The following is a 20,533-nucleotide window of genomic DNA, read 5'->3' as shown; positions in this document are numbered from 1 at the left end:
CGGGCCACCGAAGGGGGCTACCTAAGAGGGCGGCCACCCTTAGTGCCACAGGATGGCACAGACCCAAAGAGCGGTCTAGTGTCGGGGACTAGGAGGGTCCCCCCCAGTGATGTCACGTCCGGAAAGGGAGGGGTCAGGGACCGAGGATATATGACCAGGGGTCGCGGGCCTGGCGCCCTCTTTGACCCCGGATCGGCGCATGGACGGTCCTCTCATCCCCCCCCGGGCCTCGGGCGAGTGTTGCTTCTCGGTCGCTGTTTTTGGGCTCGTCTGGTCTCGCGTCGGGCTTTCTCGTCGGGTCACACGGTGAGTGCTGTTTGTTTACTGAGCACGTCTGCGTGCGTCGGGGCTGTGTGGGCAGCCTTGGTGGGTGGTGTGTAGGATACTCATGGGGGGGTGGGGCTGAGTCATCTGCATGTGCTGGGAGCAGAGCTCAGTCTATTCATGGTTTCCTCCATCGAGGAGGGAGGGTAGTGGGCGGCCCCAGCTTCGGTCCGGCTGGTGGTGGAGGAGAAAAGTTTGCGGGGTGTTGCTTTTGTGTCTGTCGACGTGCTGCGCGGAATTCAGGGACAATTACCTCCTAAGTGGGGTTTTGAGATGCAGCTCTCCACCCTCCACTTTCGGCACCTCCCCCAAAGATGGGACTTTACTGCTGTGCCCGGTTCCTCCTTGCTTCATTCCCCCCAGTAGACCCCTTTTCTTCCCCTCTCCCCACATCATAGTGTCAGTGATTGTCGCGGTTGTGCGTGATTGGCCGTCTCTTTCCTTGCATGGGCTCACTGTTGATGCTCACGACGGGGTCCTTTGTGGTGCAGGGGGGTTGATGGCTCATCAGGTGGGCAGGTCGCGAGGGGCGGCCTGACCCTGGATCGCCCGTAAGATAACCCAACATGTTGGCATAATGTTTATGCAAATAAAACTGCAACAACTTTCTCCAACAAAAACATTGTGGTGTCTGTTATTTGGGTAGTTGTTGTGAGCGGGATGGTGATGGCGCCGTTATTGGCACTATGCCAGGCTGCCCCGGGCCACCGAAGGGGGCCACCTAAGAGGGCGGCCACCCTTAGTGCCACAGGATGGCACAGACCCAAAGAGCGGTCTAGTGTCGGGGACTAGGAGGGTTCCCCCCCAGTGATGTCACGTCCGGCCGGGGAGGGCCGAGGCTATATGACCCGGGGTCGTGGGCCTGGCGCCCTCTTTGACCTCGGATCGGTGCATGGATGGTCCTTCCCCCCCGATCCTCGGGCGAGTGTTGCTGCCCAGTCGCTGTTTTCCTTCCCACCGCTAACCCGGCCATCGGGCAGCCGTGGGGGGGGGGGTAGTTACCCAATACCGTTTTCTTTGTGTTGCAGGCGGAGTTACAGGGCGATCCAACGCAGGAAGGTACAGAAGGGTACCCTCTACAGGAGCACAGTAAGGGTGCGAGAGCAAATTATCCCCAGGGAGATCCTCGGTGGGATCCTGGAGGAGTGACGGCGCCCCATTAGTCCTTCGGGCGATTGTGGACCTGAGCCACCGGGGGTTGCCTGCAACGCTCAGCCCCCCCGTAGGGGCGTGATAAGGGGTGGACTGGAGGTCCGCCGGAGGAGGGGTAAGACCTTCCCCGCAATATTGACCAACGCCCCCACGGCTAACACCACAGGGGGGTTGATGGCTCATCAGGTGGGCAGGTCGCGAGGGGCGGCCTGACCCTGGATCGCCCGTAAGATAACCCAACATGTTGGCATAATGTTTATGCAAATAAAACTGCAACAACTTTCTCCAACAAAAACATTGTGGTGTCTGTTATTTGGGACGTTTTTGTGAGCGGGATGGGGTCTGGGCCGATATTGGCACTAAGCTTACTTCCAACAGGATAGCTTATGAGAGTGCCCTCATCCTACGACCCGTGGGCTTTCTACAAACTGAAGCTTCCCTCATATGGCTTCCTCAGTGGGAGTACAGTTACCCTCCCGCACCCCATTTGCTATGAATCAAGTCTACCCATTCTTCACCAACAATGCTTATGATTTGTTAGCTTCAAACAATGACCGCGGTTTCTTTTATCATCAGTTTGCCAACATCCGGGTATCCAGACACAGCTGCAATCTGTCCAGTCACTGAAGCCACCTGTCCCTCAAGGACAGGCCCGGACTGGCCGTTGCGGGCACCGGGCAATCCCCCGGTGCGCCGCAAGGGTGGGGGCCGGTTTTGGGCCCCTGGGGGCCGTTTTTGTGACAGGGCCGTTTATGCAGGATAGCTGCAAAATCGGCCTTGCAACAAAATCAGCCGAAAACCGGCCCCGACAAAGAGCTCAGACCTCCCCCCGGGGGGCCGGCCAAGCACTTTGCTGGGGCCGGTTTTGGTTCCCAGTCCGGCCCTGTCCAAGGAGTCCGGCTCATATACAACTACTCAAGTATTACCTAAAGTAGCAGTTAATTTACTCTCTGCATATATCGGTAGAGATTCTGTGCAGCGCTTGCTGTTGCCCCTGTATACTTTCATTGGCACACTCACTGCATTATTCACTCATAAACACCACTTTTTTAGAATTAGTTTGACCTTGCAGCTGACTTCGAGTCCTGTTGTTACGAAGTCTTTAAAACATAGAGAGCCCTCTTTGACTGCACCTAGATGAATTTTACTGTCTCCCTCATGCTATTTGCAGTTTGTGCATCACTCGGTCTCCGGTGGAGTGATCACATTGCATTGCATTTCACATCTCAAAAGTACAGACTCATCACAGATTATATTCTGATTTTCTTTAACTTTGTTTTTGCTGCAGCAGGCTTTTCTGTAATACTTTAGTCAGGACTAAAAAATGAAAGCCAGACCTATTGGTTTTTCCAGTGCTTGTTTGCTCGTCGATTCAACAAGAGGGCTGCCAAAAACACTTTGAAAATGGATCATGTTTTCACGATGCAATAAAGTCTGGCAATCATCTCCAAGGATAATCTTTGACTTTTCATGATCAAGCGCAAATGAGTTTCTGAAATACAAACATTAGACGTTTCATTTTACTTGTGAATTACGGGTTGGTCTCATTACAAATGACATAGAATTTAGTGGATAGTAAGGAACCTGTGCCATGAGAAATGCAGCGTCTTCAACCCATCTCCAGAATGGGGTTTAGGGAGATAGTTCTTCTAGGGTCACCAACATGTCACTTTCTCACCTTACAAATATTCAATTCCTCTATTCCATAGCTAGTGTATGCCACCTGCACTCCACTTCTTGTATAGATAAAGCACGTCAAAACCTTTTGAAAGGTTTAAGGTGGAAATATTGCAAACACTGTAAGCAATATGAAGTACTGCACGACCTTTAGTAATGAACAAGCTTTGGCATAACCAATAGGTCTCGCCTTTGGGAACTTATAAGTGTTTAGCCATGCAACACTTGATGTTGTTGCACCACGGATATTGTGCTGGATAACTAAACACTTATAAGGTCCCAAAGACGAGACCTATTGGCTATGCCAATGCTCGTTATCATTAGCCATATTAGAGATAATGGCGGCATACCAATTCCTCTAGATATATATTCGAGAGAGAAACATGCTTGAGCAGCATTATGTTTGGGGCGCTGATACTGGTGAAAGAGTTTTGCTAACAGGTGAAGTTGGATATAGTGAAGATAGACAGGATTCAACAGGTAATTAATTATCTTGGAGTGTGAATGTTTGGTGTGAATAAAAGATGAGCTCACTATGAAGGCATAATGTGATGAAAAATATGTCCATAAGCCTAGGTTCACCACAGAGTTTGCATTTAAGGAGGTTCTATTTATAAGATACATATAAATATATATTACTGAAACCCAACATGGAATTATGAGAGAGGATGGTGCCCAGTCTCATGGGGTGAGAGGAATTAATATTAATGGAGGGGAATTATTTTTATTATAATTGTTTTATAATTATTTCAGTGAGCCAATGGTTTGGCCAAGTGGACTAATATCTGCAAACATTTTTGTTTTTATGTATATCGTTTTAGAATTGATTGCGGCCTTAATTGTGTCTGTCCTTGGGCAGGCATCTTTTGTGGTTTGGAATTTATATTGGATTTTAAGAAGGTAAGTCAGGTGACTTCACTGTATTGCTAATGGCGAGGATGTATGCATTGATTTGAGGGACCCTCGATATGGGTTGTCGGTGTGAGATGTGATATGGTTTACTCACAGAACATAAGGATAACATCAAATTATTGTTGTGAGAAACGGATTTCAATTATAAGTAATGGATTTTGATTGAAATGTAGTATCGATTAGGGTGTGTGAGATGGTATAATTGAGCAATGGAATACCTTACGAGTCAGGAAAAAGCAATAATTTGTTTTTTAAATATTTGTAAATGATGTCTGAACGTTTATTTAGACTGCTTTTTGTGAAACTCACATCATGTGTATTTAACATCAATTTATGTCATGGCTTTTTAGTATGCTATGTTATATCATGTAAGTTGTTTATTGGATATGCTGCATTGTGTTGTTATATTGATTTAATAGAATATGATGTATTTATGTTTAATTGATCATTGTTCCTATTTGCTGTTTATAGATGTGTTTAACAAGTCAAATTTACTATCAGATGTCCTGAAGAAGGTGGAAATATGATATTCAACCAATCGAAGCGTGTCGACGATTGTGTTACAATCCACCTACATCAGACATTTATGTAGAATTGGTGGATTTAAAAACTGCTCAGTGATACATATATGGTGAATGTACATTTGTCTAAAGATAGATTATTTTTTCTTAGAAAAACATTTTTGTCTTTAATATTCATGTGGAGAATTTCTGTCATATACAGGTATTTTTAATTAATGAAACTATAATTTTTCTAGTCATTTGGTATTCTCAGTGGCTTCCTTTCTTCACGAGTGTGTAGGTTTGTATTACTAATTAAATGTGTTAGAAGTGTTTGGGATTGTTTTGTTTAGTATTATTAGTGCCCGAAGGGTAAAAATGTTGGTGTTTAGTTTCATAACCCTGTCCCCTTTATTAGAGTGGTTGTTCTCTTTGTACTTTATTATAATTTTATTAAACCAGTACAGATGCTGCTCGGAGCCAGCTTGTGCAGGGAGGGGCGGGGCATGGGAGGAAGGGTGCGATGTGTACTTGACCAGCCAAACACACATGTGCACTTAAGTTTCTCCAAACCGGCTGCACTGAGCAGCCGGGCTTGAGAAACCACAAGACTCCCTGACCTGAGCGGAGCGTCTTTTCAGCCCGCTCAGGCCAATCCCTGCGCTGTTCCCAAGCATGAGAGCAGCGCTGGGGATTGGATGGGAGCCTGTGACGCTGCCCCAATGGCTGCTGGGACAAAGAAGTTCACCAAGGTGCGAGGCTGGAGGTGGCCAGCAGGTTAAGGTAAGTGGGTTATTTTCTAAGTGTTTTTTTCTTTTTTAATTATTACCCCCACCGCGCGTTCCAACTCCAGCGCTCCCCCAGGCCTTCTCCACCTGTCCTACCACCTATTAATTGTGTCGGCTGCCACTGAATACACAGCAACAAAAGGATCTCTGTAACAAAAGCAGGAACCCACTGAGCTAAGCACATAAAACAAAATTCTGTGATTAGCATAGTAAGCCCTATTTTGGCAGGGATATTAACCTCTGTGCTACTTTAGATGAGTCAAAACTGCCACTAGACAAAACTCCAATGAGCAGGTACATTAATCACCAGTTATTTTGCACTTTAGTGGTGTTAAACTGCTGCACTGCTACAAACCCGGCCCCCAGTAACAAAAGCGCCCTCACTGACCCTTCCAGCTTCTCTGGGAAACACCCCATGCCCGGTATGGCCAGTCCAGCCTTGCTGTGAATCTGTATGTTTTTAGGTATCGCTTAGGCAGCGCTTGCGCTGTCTCTTCGAGACATGCGGTATTCAGGATATGTGAATAAAGCTCCGCCTATTTCTCGCCCATCTTTTTAATTGGTTCCTGTCCCTGTCATTTGTAAATGGTGGCTTTTCATTGGTCAATAGGGTTTGTAGTCCCTCCTTAGTACCTCCCTGTCTCTTTTTGTTACCTCCCATGAGGACATCCCCTATTACATGTGTTGTTAGGCCTTAAGTTTTAATTACAACATCAAGGCACTTTTTTCTTAAAGGCCTTCAGACAGGACAATCACTTGGTCCTAAACAAGGTTGGCAGTTTTTACTTTACTCGCTAGCACATCTCACATTTATACTAGACCTTCTATAAATTTCCCTTCATCAGCTCCACATAGAGTACAACCTAATCCGCAATTAATGGTAATGTATTTTGTCACATTTCAAAGCAACTAATTGTATATATTGAATGTACTGTGGAACTGTCTTGTATGCAATGCATTAGGGGTAGGTTGGATTTACCATATTTTCAAATGTATGATGCTCACTAGGTACATCTATATCTTAAGGAACAAGGGCACCCCGGTACTTGAACCTGGGGTAGTCAATAGTAATGTCAGAAACTAATGATACGTATAAGGCATGGGTACTCACAAACTTTCTCTCGGGGGGCAAATTTACAGTGTGGTTTGTTTTCGAGGGCCGCACTGGTGGGAGCAGGTCAGTGGAGGAGGGGGCGGGGCTAGATCAACAAAAAAACCTATGACCATGAGGTTGATCACAGATGCCTTCTTCGACTGCGCCACCACACCCGTCATAGACACCCATCATACACAAATCTATCTCCCTCCCTCGCTCCCTTTCTCCCTCCCTCCCTCTCTCGCTCCCTCTCTCTCCCTCCCTCGCTCCCTCTTTCTCTCCATCCCTCGCTACCTCGCTCTCTCCATACCTCGCTCCCTCCCTCCCTCGCTCCCTCCCTCTCTCGCTCTCTCTCCCTCCCTCCCTCTCTCTCGCTCTCTCCCTCACTCTCTCTCTCCATCCCTCTCTCCCTCTCGCTCCCTCTCTTGCTCCTTCTCTCGCTGCCTCTCTCCCTCCCTTGATCCCTCTCTCTCTCCCTCCCTCCCTCCCTCGCTCCCTCCCTCCCTGTCTGTCTGTCTCTCTCACTCCCTCTCTCTCTCAATCCCTCACTCTCTCACTCCCTCTCTCCCTCTCTCCCTCAATCCCTCTCTCCCTCAATCCCTCACTCCCTCTCTCTCTCACTCCCTCTCTTGCTCCCTCTCTCCCTCGCTCCCTCTCTCTCCCTCCCTCTCTCCCTCCCTCTGTCTCCCTCCCTCTGTCTGTCTCTCGCTCTCTCTCTCTCTCACTCCCTCCCACTCCCTCCCCCTGTCACTCCCGCCCTCACTCCCCCTGCCCTCACTCTCCCGCCCACATTCCCTCACCCACACTCCTTCCGTCGCCCTAACTCCCTCCGCCGACCTCACTCCCTCCGTCGTCCTCACTCCCTCCGTCGTCCTCACTCCCTCCATTGCCCTCTTTCCCTCTGTTACCCTCACTCCCTCCGTCACCCTTACTCCCTCCGTCGTCCTCCTCTGTCGCCGCCCTCCCTCTGTCTCCCTTTCTCTGTCTCCCTTTATCTGTGTCCCTCTCCCTCCCTTTCCCTCTCCACTCTCTCTCTCTCTCCCTCCCTTTCCCTCTCTCCCTCTGTCTCCCTCTCTTTCCATCCCTCCCTCTGTCTCTGTCCCTCGACCTCCCTCTGTCACCCTCTGTCATCTCACCCTGCCTGTGTGTCAGCCCCGGGTGAGACAGCTTCCTGACACACAGCCACACCCAAGCACTTCACAGGTCGTTAAAGGCCATTAGCATGCTAATGAGGCTTTGTTGTATTCCACCTCTTCTTAGGCCCCTGCAGCTCCACTCTGGCTAAGTGAGAATCGCCCGGCCCCCACAGAGCAGCAGAGACTCTCAGAGTCGTGCTGCAGCAGACAATCTTTAAAAGAAAAAAAAATACATTGGTAGGATGTCTTCAAAGTACGCGGGCCGCCAGGGAAGGCTTGCCAGGCCGCCCCTGGCCCGCGGGCCGTACTAGGAGTACCCATGGTATGAGGCCACAAAGGTCCAAAAACAGCCTGAGTTATCGAATTTAAGAGAGTATTAACCATCAACCAAGTAACAACTTGAAATTAGTATTTTCCAGAATCAACGGTATAAGACCGCTTCGCAATGCACGTAGGGACACACAATGGTATTGACAGAGTTCTTATTTATTTAATAAAACGTATATATCAAATACTTTTTAACTTCTTAAGACTATAGTTCAAGTGCTCACTAAATAGTGGGAAGGGCTTGACGTGATGGGTGAAGGTGACCTTAAAAATACATTGCATTGACAACATTGGCAAAAAACTCCATATAACTTTTGAACAATAAAGGAGTTTTTGGTTGTGTAAAGGTCGACGGAGTTTCGATCTCAACTATTTGAGATCATCATCAGGAAGATATTTGTGAGCAAGAAGAATCAAGGCCTTATGATATACGCGGGCACAGAGAAGGGTGAACCGAATGTATCCGGTATTACAACCCAGAGGGTGTTGGTCAAAATGGGCATGGTGGTAAGTATAGGCCCGAGCAGCATTGTGTTAATCAAGGTACAGGCAGTTGCAGGGGCCACTAGTAATTGGCCGGTATGTCACGGAGCGAGAAGGCATTAGCTGAGCAGGAACCAGCTTTTGACTCTCCAGTAGTCTGAAGATAAATCCAAGCGCAGCACCACGAAGTTGGTGTGTACGACTGCAAAATTAAAAAAGGCTGCAATCAGTCAGTCTGTGGAGTGAGATGGGCAGCTGCTCCATCTATGATCATGAACCAATGCAATGGCAACAAGTGTGCAAACTATCCCATTGACCTTTTACCTGGGAAGGGAAAAGGTCACGTTAGTCAAATACAAACAGTAAATAACTACATTTACTCCACCTGTCTTCATCCGCCTTCTTCTCTCCACGGTCACCGACTGGTTGAAGAAAAATTAACAAAAACAGGTTAGTGGCCCCTCCATGCCCCCCCCCCCAGGGCTAGGGTACAAGGGGACCCCTTTGAATGCTCAGTCATCGTCTTCTTCATCATCGGATCTGTCCAGTGCAGCGTAGTCACTCAGGAGGCTGTGGATCATCTTACGGCATACCAGGGTCGATGTCTCCTTCTTCCCTACTACCAGGCGGTTTCTGGAAAAGAGAAGAACATCTTTAAAACAGCACAGGAACCTCCAGAAGCCCTGGAGGTCACCTAGTGCATATGTCCTTGGGAACAAACCATACATCACAGTGTCCTGTGGAGCATGAAGTAGGAACCCCCCAGCGCACCCACACCTCCCCCCCAACACAAGAGGGGCCCACAACGGGCCCCTGAAGACATTCTATGCCAGCCTTTCAATGGCGGTTCAGCCGCCACGGAAAGGCTGGCTTCCGCCTGCACCATAATTGTGCCGGCGGAGCATGCTAGCCTCCGCCGCCATTGTGAGCATGCTGACCACTCCGCCAGGCAATCGTGACAATTGCTACCGGGGAAAAGCGGCGGATGGACTTTCCGTCCACCGCGATACCCACTGCCATCATAATGTGGTGGGGGTAAATCTTATGACAATGGCAGAACGATCGCCACTGCCGGCCCGGCGGTGGCTATTTTTTCCCCCATCGTAATGAGCCCCTTAGTTCTCTCTTTTCTGCTGTGCCATGTGGACAGGCATTGCCTTTAATACCCTAAGGAACGCCACTACAGCTCCAGCTGCTCCCGTTTTTAAGAATTTTCCCTTCGGGGTACTCGCCCAGGAAATTCATCCCAGCCGGACAATAGCGTCTTAGGGACCCAAATTCATCCCCACCTGCCAACCACTCAGGTGACTGATCCAACAAGACGCCCACCATTGTTCTCTTTACCCCAGAGTACTATTCAAAAGGCTCCTTTGATATTCTGAATAGAGGCAACCTCTTACGATTACTCAAGACAATACCAGCATTAAATAACATATCCTCAGCCGACCTTCTCTCCATAGAATTTGTAGAATCTGTCAGACCACATGGTAATGAAGCGACTAAAGCTACATGGATTTCATCCGAAATTGCTAGCAAAATCCTAGAAGAGCAAAATCTCCTTAAAAAATGGGGGATTAAATCTGCACTATATCACAATATCGGATACCCGCTGCCCCTGCTTGAGAGACCTAAGGAGGGAATACCTATAACAACTTCGAAAACAAGGTCGGTGCTGAGAGGCGCTTTGGGCCGATCTCCAAAAACCTGCCAGGCGTCAGGGTTTAAAAACAGTTCATTGACGGCAAATCCCCACAGCACGGTAGAAGACCGACTTTTTAGAATATGCAATACATCATATAACCGCCAATGACAAGGACACTTAACGGAGTTAGGCCTGTGCCCAGCTACACCACGTTTGGAGTTATGTTCGTGGAACTTAAACGGCCTTAACAATAAAGCAGCGGATACCGACTTCTTAAACTACGTGAAATCATTTGACATCATTCTCTTCCAGGAGACATGGCTGGAGGAGCCGATTCACTTAGAGGGCTATACCTGCCATCATTCCCCAGCCTTAAGGAGAAGCAAGTTCGGTCGGATGGCAGGTGGCCTAGCAACTTACACAAAAATCTCAACTGTTGGTAATGTACAGGCGCTCACTTCCAATTCTCCATCCATAAATACTGTTGAGATGGTATTAAATCTTGGGGGAAACAAGAAAGAGGTTCAGCTGATTAACACCTATATTAACCCAAAAAAGAAATCACAAGAGGCAAAGCGTTTAACGGACCATCTACATCATGTCTTGACAACGCAAACCTCACCCTACTTAATTGTTTCCGGTGACTTCAACCAATGTATTTTAGGGTCATCCTTGAACAGTGACACCCAGGCCCAGTCTTACCACTGGAACATCCCAAATCAAACTTGGAGCAGCCAAAGCAAAACCGCCAAGTCGGCAAAGGACCTGTTGGAAGACTTGGAACATATGGGCTTGAGGGTCCTAAACGAAAGATTTCCTGAAGACTCCCCGCCCATGGCCACGTTCAACTCAGGCAACGTAACCTCGACAATTGATTATACGCTGGTCTCTCTTCCTCTTTTTCACAACATCTTGGGCTTTAACGTAGGAGACAAGGGAGACAGTGATCATCGCCCTAAGGAAGTCTCTCTTTGCGCCCTCCCGGACCCAATACTTTTAAACCCAACTGGTCCACATGCTAGCCACACCATAGACTTTAAACGGATCAAAACCTCAGTCGCTAACACGCCGGAGGTATTACAAGCTGCAAAACACCAACTAATCAGCTTAAACTACCCCTCAGGCAATCCAGTAGCAGGCTGGGAACAATTTACGGCTGATTTTGCAAATCAATACTCATCTATTGTACGGCACAGTTCATCTGCCGGCTGTGGTGTCCTAAGGAAGTTCTCAAGCTCCCAGAAATCAGCCCTAAAAACTTACAAAAAAGAGATCAACAGTCTGTTAAGAATGCTGAGAAAAAGCTGGGGGGACAAGGCCCTTCTTGTAAAACTTCAGCAGGTTCGGACGGACCTAAAAAAACTGACATGGTCAGTCAAAAGATCCAATGAAGAGGACCTCTGGGTAAAACTTCATCACGACTTGAAGGGTAACAACAGCGCCCAGTTTTGGTCTACAATAAACAAAATAATAAATCCAAAAAACTGCGGAATAACGTCCCACATTACCAAATCTTCTTGGGAATCCTTCTTAGACTCGCACTTTAACCAGCAGGTCGCCACTGAAAGCAAGCCCCAGGAAGCCCCGGAGGGCCACATGCTACAAACAACAACAACTTGGTTAGAATTCGAACCTAGAATCTCAGCGACTCTGCTTAAACTTATTGCGAAGGGAAGGAAGGCTGGTGCAGCAGGGCCAAATGGGATTCCTCCGGCACTGTTCAAACTTGAGCCAGAATACTGGGCAGAAACGCTCACTCCTCTTTACACGTCTGTGAGCCGACTTAGGACTCTTCCTGCCTCATGGAGGGGTTCAATCGTTTCACCAATTTATAAGGCGGGGATAGAACGCTGCCAAAAAATTACCGGCTGATAGCACTCCTGGATATTGAGGCTAAATATTTTGCGGGACTCCTACTGACCCACCTGTGCGATTGGGCAACACACCACAATATAATTCCTCCGAGCCAAACTGGTTTCAGCAAAGAAACGGGAACAACGACAAACTTGCTGGGAATATCGCAACTCATCGACAAAGCAAGGGTGACCAAACAGGCTCTCCACCTTTGCTTTGTCGACTTCAAGGCGGCGTTCGATAATGTCAACCGGGGCCACCTCTGGAGAAAATTGGCCTCCTGGGGGATCCCCGATCCCCTATTGCACCTTCTGATCGAACTGCATACCAACACGTGGGTCCAGGTTAAGCTTGGCAATGGCACACACCTTTCCAGGCGCATTCCGACCACCAACGGCCTAAAGCAAGGGTGCGTCTTAGCACTGACCCTTTTCAACTTATTTACAGCCGATTTACCACCTGCCCTAGAAACCTGCAACGCACACGCTCCACGCCTGGGGAGCAAAGCGCTGCCTAGTATATCCTACGCAGATGATGTGGTCCTGGTCAGTCACACAAAAGTAGGTCTCCAAAACCTCATCAATGCACTGCACGGATACGCCAAAGCGAACCTGTTAGAAATAAACATTGACAAGACCAAAGTTCTGTCTATAAATGGGAACAAAAAGCGGCATACTTGGTTCCTTGGAACAAAGGTTGTCGCAAAATGTTCAGAATATAAATACCTCGGAATATTGTTCGACAAAGGAGGTCGCTTTTCGAACCAACTAGAGACAATAAAGAGGAAAGGGATGCTGATAGCTACCACGCTCAAACAGCTAAAGTCTAACCTGAATGGTCCCACTCTTCTCCCACTGCTCCGTGTGGCACAGGTTAAGCTAGAGTCATCTATTACATACGGCAGTGAGGCTCTAAAAGGCATAGATGCGAAACTGCTGGACACAACCATTGGAAAGGCCTACCGACTTCTCTTCAACCTGCCAACCTACACCTCACAAGCCCAGATCCGGTTAGAGTTTGGACAGACCTCCCAAAAGCTTGCTAGAAGAGGCTCATACATTAAGTGCTGGCAGAAAATAAAGAACTCGCCAGAAAACTCACTTAACCATCTGCTATGGCTAGACCTAAGCAGCTCTCTTCAACTGCCGGCGAAAACTTTCCTAGAGGAATCCCTGACTGTCACAGGTCTAAAAGAACTATGGGAAACTCCTTTACCGCATGTGCAATTCAAGCGTGTTGTCAACAAGAGCATAAAAAGACAATCGCACTTGGAAGATAAAGCGACCTTTTCACAAAGGCGACACGCATGGATGACTTTGTCCACATACAAATCGCCTGGGTTACAAGCGCACTTTGGTCTGGGGTATGGCAGGAAATCAAAAGAAGCCTTCTTAAAACATAGGCTAGGAATTTTACCCTCTATTCCGCATCTGCAACCATGGCTGAGAAGGGACTGTGGGACAAAATGCAGGCTGTGCGGGGCAGAATATGAAGACTTAGAACACCTACTATGCATCTGCCCAAGGCTGAAAGAGGAAAGAGTAGCCCTGTTAAAAACTGCCTTCAATGAACAAAAAATCCGCACACGTAGACAAGCGGTTCTTGCTTGTTTCGACCCAGCCCTTCCCCCATTAAACGGGAAGTTGGTCAAATTCCTGAAATGTTTGGAATTGAAACTAAAAAATCTGGAAGTTGGCACCAGACCGGACTAGTTGAAAACTGGCCAAGACACCACACTACGACCACACACCCGCACTAAATTGTTTTATCAAAGGTTTTTTGTTTTAAAACATAATATATTTTTTCTTACAGTTTTTTATCGGAAGGTATGAGTAATCAATGTACTTTTGTAATGGTTTTAATTAACCTAAAGCAATAAAAATTACTTACTTACTTACTACTTACTAAGGAACCTCCTAGGCACCTGCATTATATGAAAAGAAAAGGTTTGTAGAGTTGATCCCTCTGACCTCGGGGAACTCCGTGCCAAGGTGAAGGGGGTATTTGATGGTGAACATAGCAGTGCTACTCCCCTATCACTACTAGCCCCTTACGCATTACGGTTCTGTTTACTTTTCTTGACATGTCAAGAATTTGCCATCATTGTTGTGAGTCTCAGTAGGGCATTGCTTGAATGGGCACGGGGAGGTACATGAGTTCTCTTCTCAGGCACAGCTGATTGGTGAAGTTCATTTCCTTCTTCAAGTGGAGCGGGTCAGTCACGCACACATAAATATCACAGCGTGTAAATATAACGACGAGGAAGAACCGTTGGGTGGTAAATTGCAAGCTTTTCATTTAAGACACCTGCGTTTTTGTCTAGCTCATAGGCACATGCTTGGTAGCCTTGAGAGTCTGATTATTATTTTTTTAACACAGGTGCTTTTTATCTCTCTAAAACAGACGAAGAGATTTAACAGCCAGTTGAGTTACATGAGTTCAGCCCCTCCATAAGATTAGGACTTGGCTGGCTTGTCGAAGAAATAAAAAAAAGTCTCACTTATTAACCTTACCATGCAGTTTGTCCTCTTTGCCAACTCCAAAGTTTTAGTGGACAGGCTACTGTTTTAGTGGACAGGCTACTATTTTAGTGGACAGGCTACTGTTTTTTTTTAGGAGTACCACAGCGTCTATTTTCTTTGAACCCTTTTGCAGCTTTTAGGGGAAGGTGGGGATTTGACTTGTTAGGAAGTGAAACCCGGGTCCCTGAGCATTCAGAAAATCACCTTCAACTTGCCAAGACCCTCCTAGCCGCTTTCCCTGCCCTGCATACCTGGCTGCAGCTGCAGGTATTACTGATTGATAAAACTGCACTGCACTGATATATTTGTTGGGAAAGACATGCTAGTGAGATTCGGCAGGCCACTGTACCCTAAAGTACCACTTTATTTTCATTTAATGTGTTTCTCATCGTGTTGCCTTGGTGAAAACCTCAGTGGTGTTTATTCTGATCATTGTTCAATATCATGTCATCTGATTGCCTGCAATGTAATTGATGGGCCTTTGGTTCGGTCATATTATGGTATGCGAAGTTGGGGGAAGAGCGACACCCTGCGACAGCTTGTTTGCAGGGCGTACCCTGTAGTGCGCTAAAGTGTGGAAGAGTCGTACCCTGTTGTGAGAAGTGGCATGTGGCTGTACCCTGTCGGTGCGCTGTGGAGAGAAGACAAGTAACGTGTCAGGAAATGTTACAAGTGGGCGTTCCCCGGGATTGAGAATGTGGGGGGAAGTGTAGTACCCCTTGGAGATGTGGATGATAGCCACAAGTACCCCGTGATGGTTGTGGGTGATAGCCGCACGTTTCACCTGAGTCATCATTCTGTACAAATGGGAAGATTTGTCCAGAGTGTTGATCCGGAAGCAGAATACGTTTATGAGTGTTTTGTGGTCTGTTTTATTCAGTTGACTGTAATGGAGTCGGTCAGTGTTTGAATGGTGGTGTTCGAAATCTAGTGTGTTGCAGGTGAGTACTTCTTTACTTGCTCACGGTCTGGTTTCAATGTTTGCAGTGGTGGAGTGCTTTAGTGTTTGGTTGTTGTGTTGTGTCAATAATGTTTTGGTATACTGGAGACTGTCAACAATCAATCTGGAAGAACCCCGACTTGGCCTGGGGCAGTTTCCAGAAGGCGTGGTAGTGGGTGCATACTATGTGTTTTCTTCAGCTTGGCACTCGGTCATGCTGGTTTAGCCAGTTACTGTGACTTGGGGTGGGGCATGTTGGAATGCTGAACAGTTTTGTGTGTGAATGTGTGGGGCTGTGTGTTGTCCTTGGTGGGATGTATGTGTGGAAGATGGAGAAGGTGTGAGAGTTGTTGTGCTGTGCAGTTTAATAACATTAGGTGGATGTCTGGGAATATTGTGTGCGAGTGTAGTTGTGATGACAGGTTTTGGGTTGGAGTCTGGTCAAGGGAATTTCGAGTCGAGATGATGTATGGGTCAACTTTCCATTTTTGCTTAAGCCTCCTGGTTCTGCACCCTGGCTGTTACGTAACTGGGCGTTCGAGACTACATGTCCTGCAAGCATAGATTTTGTATGTGTTGTTGTGAGCGTGCAGACAGGTGGTGGTATCGCCTCATGTCCAAGGAGGTCACAATCTCCTTGCACGTCTTGGACCATTGTGCATCAATAGTCTCAACAAAGTTACTGTCTTATTTTTAGGTCGAGCCTAGCAGCAGCGCACATGCGCTGCTCGATCTGCGAGACATGCTGTATTAGGATTTGGACTCGCAGTTCCGCCCACTCTCCTCCCATATTTGTCATTGGCTTTGTGTCATTGTCCTTCTTAAATGGTAGCTTCTAATTCGCAAACAGGCTTGTTAGTCCCGCCTTGGTACCGTGGTGTCTCCATTTGTTACCGCCCATAACGACTGGACCTTTTACTTGGTTCATTATACACGGCCTGCTTTATCTAGTGGGTGAGCCCAATTTTTGTTATCGACACTAGTGTGGACAGTGGCGGCTGCTTTTTTTTTGTATTGGCATAATTAGCGCGGCGCCCGCTTTAGGGACACCACAATCATTTTAAATTTTACTTTTATTATTTTATTAAACTTTCATGTTGAGCGCGGCGTCCACTGTGCTCTGTTTAATTTAATTTATGTTTTTACTTTCATAGTGATCATTCAGAAACTACAGGGGCTGTCCAACAACCCTGAACCAGGGTCAGATAGTCGATACACCTAACAAAAGGTTCAGGAGGAAGAGTCACATAAATTGTGCAACCTGACATGTACAGTTAAAATAAAGAAAAAAAGGGGAAAAGGGGAGAAGCCTAGAAGATCATAAATTCAGCAACGGTTTATTCAGAAATTAAAGAGATTTATAATTTATTAAACATTTTTAGACTTTTAAAAGAAACAATTATGCTCAAGATAGAGTGTTGGTATACAAAAAAACATAAATCATAAACCAAAAAAGTCGTTAAACAAAAAAACATTACAAGTGTAAAGGATCAACACACATAGACATAATGATGTGTCCTTCAATAATTATGGCCACACAAAAGCGTTGCTTTGCTCATCTTCACCCCGCTCGCCTCGCACTATGTTGTTCTCTTGCCCTCTCCTGCCCTCTCAGCTCTACCTGCATCTACTCTTCTGCCAGCCTGCCCATTGGCCTTCCCACCTGGCCTGGCCTGGCATGCTCTCTGCCCTCTGCACTAACGCCCAGCTCCTGACCGTGGCGCAGACCTGAAACATCCAGAAGCGCCTCGGTGGAGCTCAGAGCTTAGAGGAGTGCGGGGAGCAGCACCGTAGGAGAGGAGGAACAGTGGGGACAGGTCAAGGGAGGAGACAGCGCATGGTGCTAGTGGCTCAGCACAGTGGAGTGTGCTCTAGTGTGAGGGGGCTACCTCTGAGTCTGAGCTCGAACTTCAGCCCCTGCCAAATTTAACAACCACAGCATCTCAAGACGCACCACAAGACACCAAATGTACAGCACACAGCAAAACTTATCCACCCTTCCATCCCACCCAAACTCAGCTCCAGCTCCAAGCTCCAAGCTTCAGCTCAGCTCAGTTCCAGCTCCACCACGCCAGATCTACCACACAATCTAGATCACATAATCTAGACTACTGAGCTTCTCAAAGCGTAGAAAGAAGGAGGAGGAGGGAAAGGCAAGGAAAGGCAAGGCAATAACCACTGGGTCTTCGGAATTTCAGCCAAGGTTCAAGGACCAAGGGCCAAGGGCCAAGTCAAGGAAAAAGTGGGGAAGAAACCGGGAAGGGGCACCCATAACACTTGCACCACCGCTACAATGAGATAAGGGAAGGCAAGACAGCAGCCAGCGCCAAACCCTACCAGGAAAACACGCAGGACAACAAAGAACCCTTCCGGCACTAAAAGCCTAGAAAGCACGGAAGATCTGACGACAAAGGAAGAGGGGCCCTCCATGATCTCTCCTCTTCTCAGCAGCCCGCAGCCGATTGTCAATGCAAATAACGCAAACACAGGGGCCACCAAGACTAAAGGTTATCAACCGAAAATATACACCAAATCCTCCTTCCTTAAAGATGCCGGATCGGTCCTATGCCTAGCCAGCTATAAAGAAAGCAATCTTCCAACCCCTCTTCAACCCATCAAAATACTGTACACTATGCGACAGCGGCCAAATGGAGACTATGGAGACTATGAGGGGCTGCTGGCAGGCAGGGAAACACCATACGCAACAAGACCTCACGAAGCTAGCGCAGAAGACGAGAAGCCCAATGAGTACAAGGAACAGAGGGTACAGGGGAACAAGGCACATGAAGGAACAAACAAGATCAAACAGGGCCAATCGGAGGTGACACTGAAAGGAAATACCATTAACAAAACACAACCAACAAAAACACCAACAAAATCAACAAAAGGGAGACAGATGGACAAGCTCAGACTAACAGCTTCATTGAGGCCATGAAAGAGGAAGCAAACCAAAACATCAATAAACACACCTCTTTCCGCGACACCGAGAACAAGAAAGGAACCCCGCCCAATCGGTCACCTCTCAACCCAGGAAAAGTGGGGTCTAAACTCCATGAATGCGAAGATCATGGAAACCCCGCTAACAAAAATGTCAACATTGTCAACAACAATAACAATGAAAACACTTCACAAAGGGAAGAATCAGCATCCCCGAACTCCACCAACAACAAAAGGAAAAGTTAACGGATTCAGAATCCTGAAGAAAAGCTCTTAACAAGGCAAAGCAAAGGGCTAGAGCCCTTGATGGCAACAGCGGGAAACAGCGACCACATGCACTTGCCAATCGAAATGGCGGCGGGAGAAATTCAGCCCACCTTCCAGATATCAGTGGAAAGGCTGACCCAACCAGCTCAGGAACAGCAGTTTGACAACCATGGCCAATCCCCTGCAGGTACTGCGCAAGATGAACTAAAAATCAAAACACAATGGCATCACACCTCAACAACACAGAAAACAGAACCTGAATCATCCTATCTCACACCGGAGGAATGGGAGGAACTGGTTGCCTCATACTCTCACGCATCTCTTGCTGAACCTCAACGAAGAAACAGATTACCAAGGACCAATATAAAATACTCTAAAATGCAGAAAAAAGAAGACATTTGGACCACTTTGCTACACACAATGCAAATGTCGGTAAACGCCATGCAATATCAGTCCGACAAGATGGACATCCAATTGTCAGTTCTCAACTCCCTTTCGATCTTTGACGCAAATATTGACGACAAACTGGCAGATCTTAATAATCTGATCAGAAGAGCACAAGCGGAGACACAAATAGTACAGGCTAGCTGCACATGCGTATCCATAGTAGATAAGCTGGCAAACCTCCCAACGGTAATGGATAACCTTCTATCTGATATAAGAATTGCGGTGTCACAGAAATTAACTCCAAAAGAACTAGCCACAATTGGAATTGCCAAGCAACACCGACCCCAATTGAAAACCGAGGATGTGCCCGAGGACATCGTGGAACATAAACCAGAGATTTGTCCACCTGAGGCCAGTCCAGCTCCAACAAGATCGAAGGAAAAAAAAAAACAAGGCAAGGATTACTGACAGCCTCGCTAAGGCCCTCAAGGCGCAACATGCCTTCCAACAGCAGCCTTCCAGGAACAAACCTTTCACCAACCAGCTTGCCTACATCCAAACAGCGAAGGAAGCTGAAGAGAAAGGGGCGCAACCAAAAGCTGATTCAACTGAGGATGCTTTATGGGCTAAACTTCTGCACGACATTAAAAACAACAACAGTGCCCAATTCTGGCTAAAGGTCAATACACTTGGCAGCCCGTTAAATCAATGCATTAATTCTCACGTAACAGAAGAGACTTGGACAACCTATCTGCAAAATCACATCAACAAAGACCATGAAACGGAACCATATAAGGACACTTTCCTGCTCGAAGGCGATGCTCGAACACCTCAAATACTTTCTAACACAATTTCAGAACAGCGACTTATCATCACGAGTGAACAAATCTGCAAAAGTATTTCAAAGGGAAGGCGCGAGGGAGCTCCGGGACCAAACGGGACCAAACGGGATCCAGCCCATACTATTCAAACAAGACCCAAATTACTGGCCATCTGTATTGAAACCGACATTCGAATCAATCCTGGGCACATCGACGATACCATCTTCATGGAGGGGTTCGATCATCTCCCCCATTTACAAAAAAGGCAACAGGGACAACCCAAAAAACTATCGGTTGGTAACTCTACTTGACAATGAAGCCAAATATTATGCCGAATTGCTTTTACAAGAACTAACATCGTGGGTGACGGGAATCTCTGCAATCCTGATAAACCAAACAGGCTTCTGTAAGAACATGGGGACTACCACCAACATCATGACCCTCTCACTAATGATAGACGCCACACTTGCCATAAAACAGCCCTTGTATCTATGTTTCATTGACTACAGCTCAGCATTTGACCATATAAACAGGAACTTACTGTGGCAAAAATTTAAAAAGCTGAACATACCACCGCTACTATTAAAACAGCTAGTCCTCTTGCACAGCAACACCTGGGTGCAAGTAAAACTGGGCACAGGAGACCATCTAACAAAAAAGATCCCAACCACCAATGGACTAAAGCAAGGTTGCGTGCCTGCTCCACTACTCTTTGATCTTTTCATGTCACAGCTTTCAATCTTCCTCAATGACAACAACTCGCACGCT

This window comes from Lissotriton helveticus, chromosome 7 (assembly GCF_964261635.1).
Source record: "Lissotriton helveticus chromosome 7, aLisHel1.1, whole genome shotgun sequence".
Classification (NCBI taxonomy): Eukaryota; Metazoa; Chordata; class Amphibia; order Caudata; family Salamandridae; genus Lissotriton; species Lissotriton helveticus.
This window is presented reverse-complemented; position numbering follows the sequence as displayed.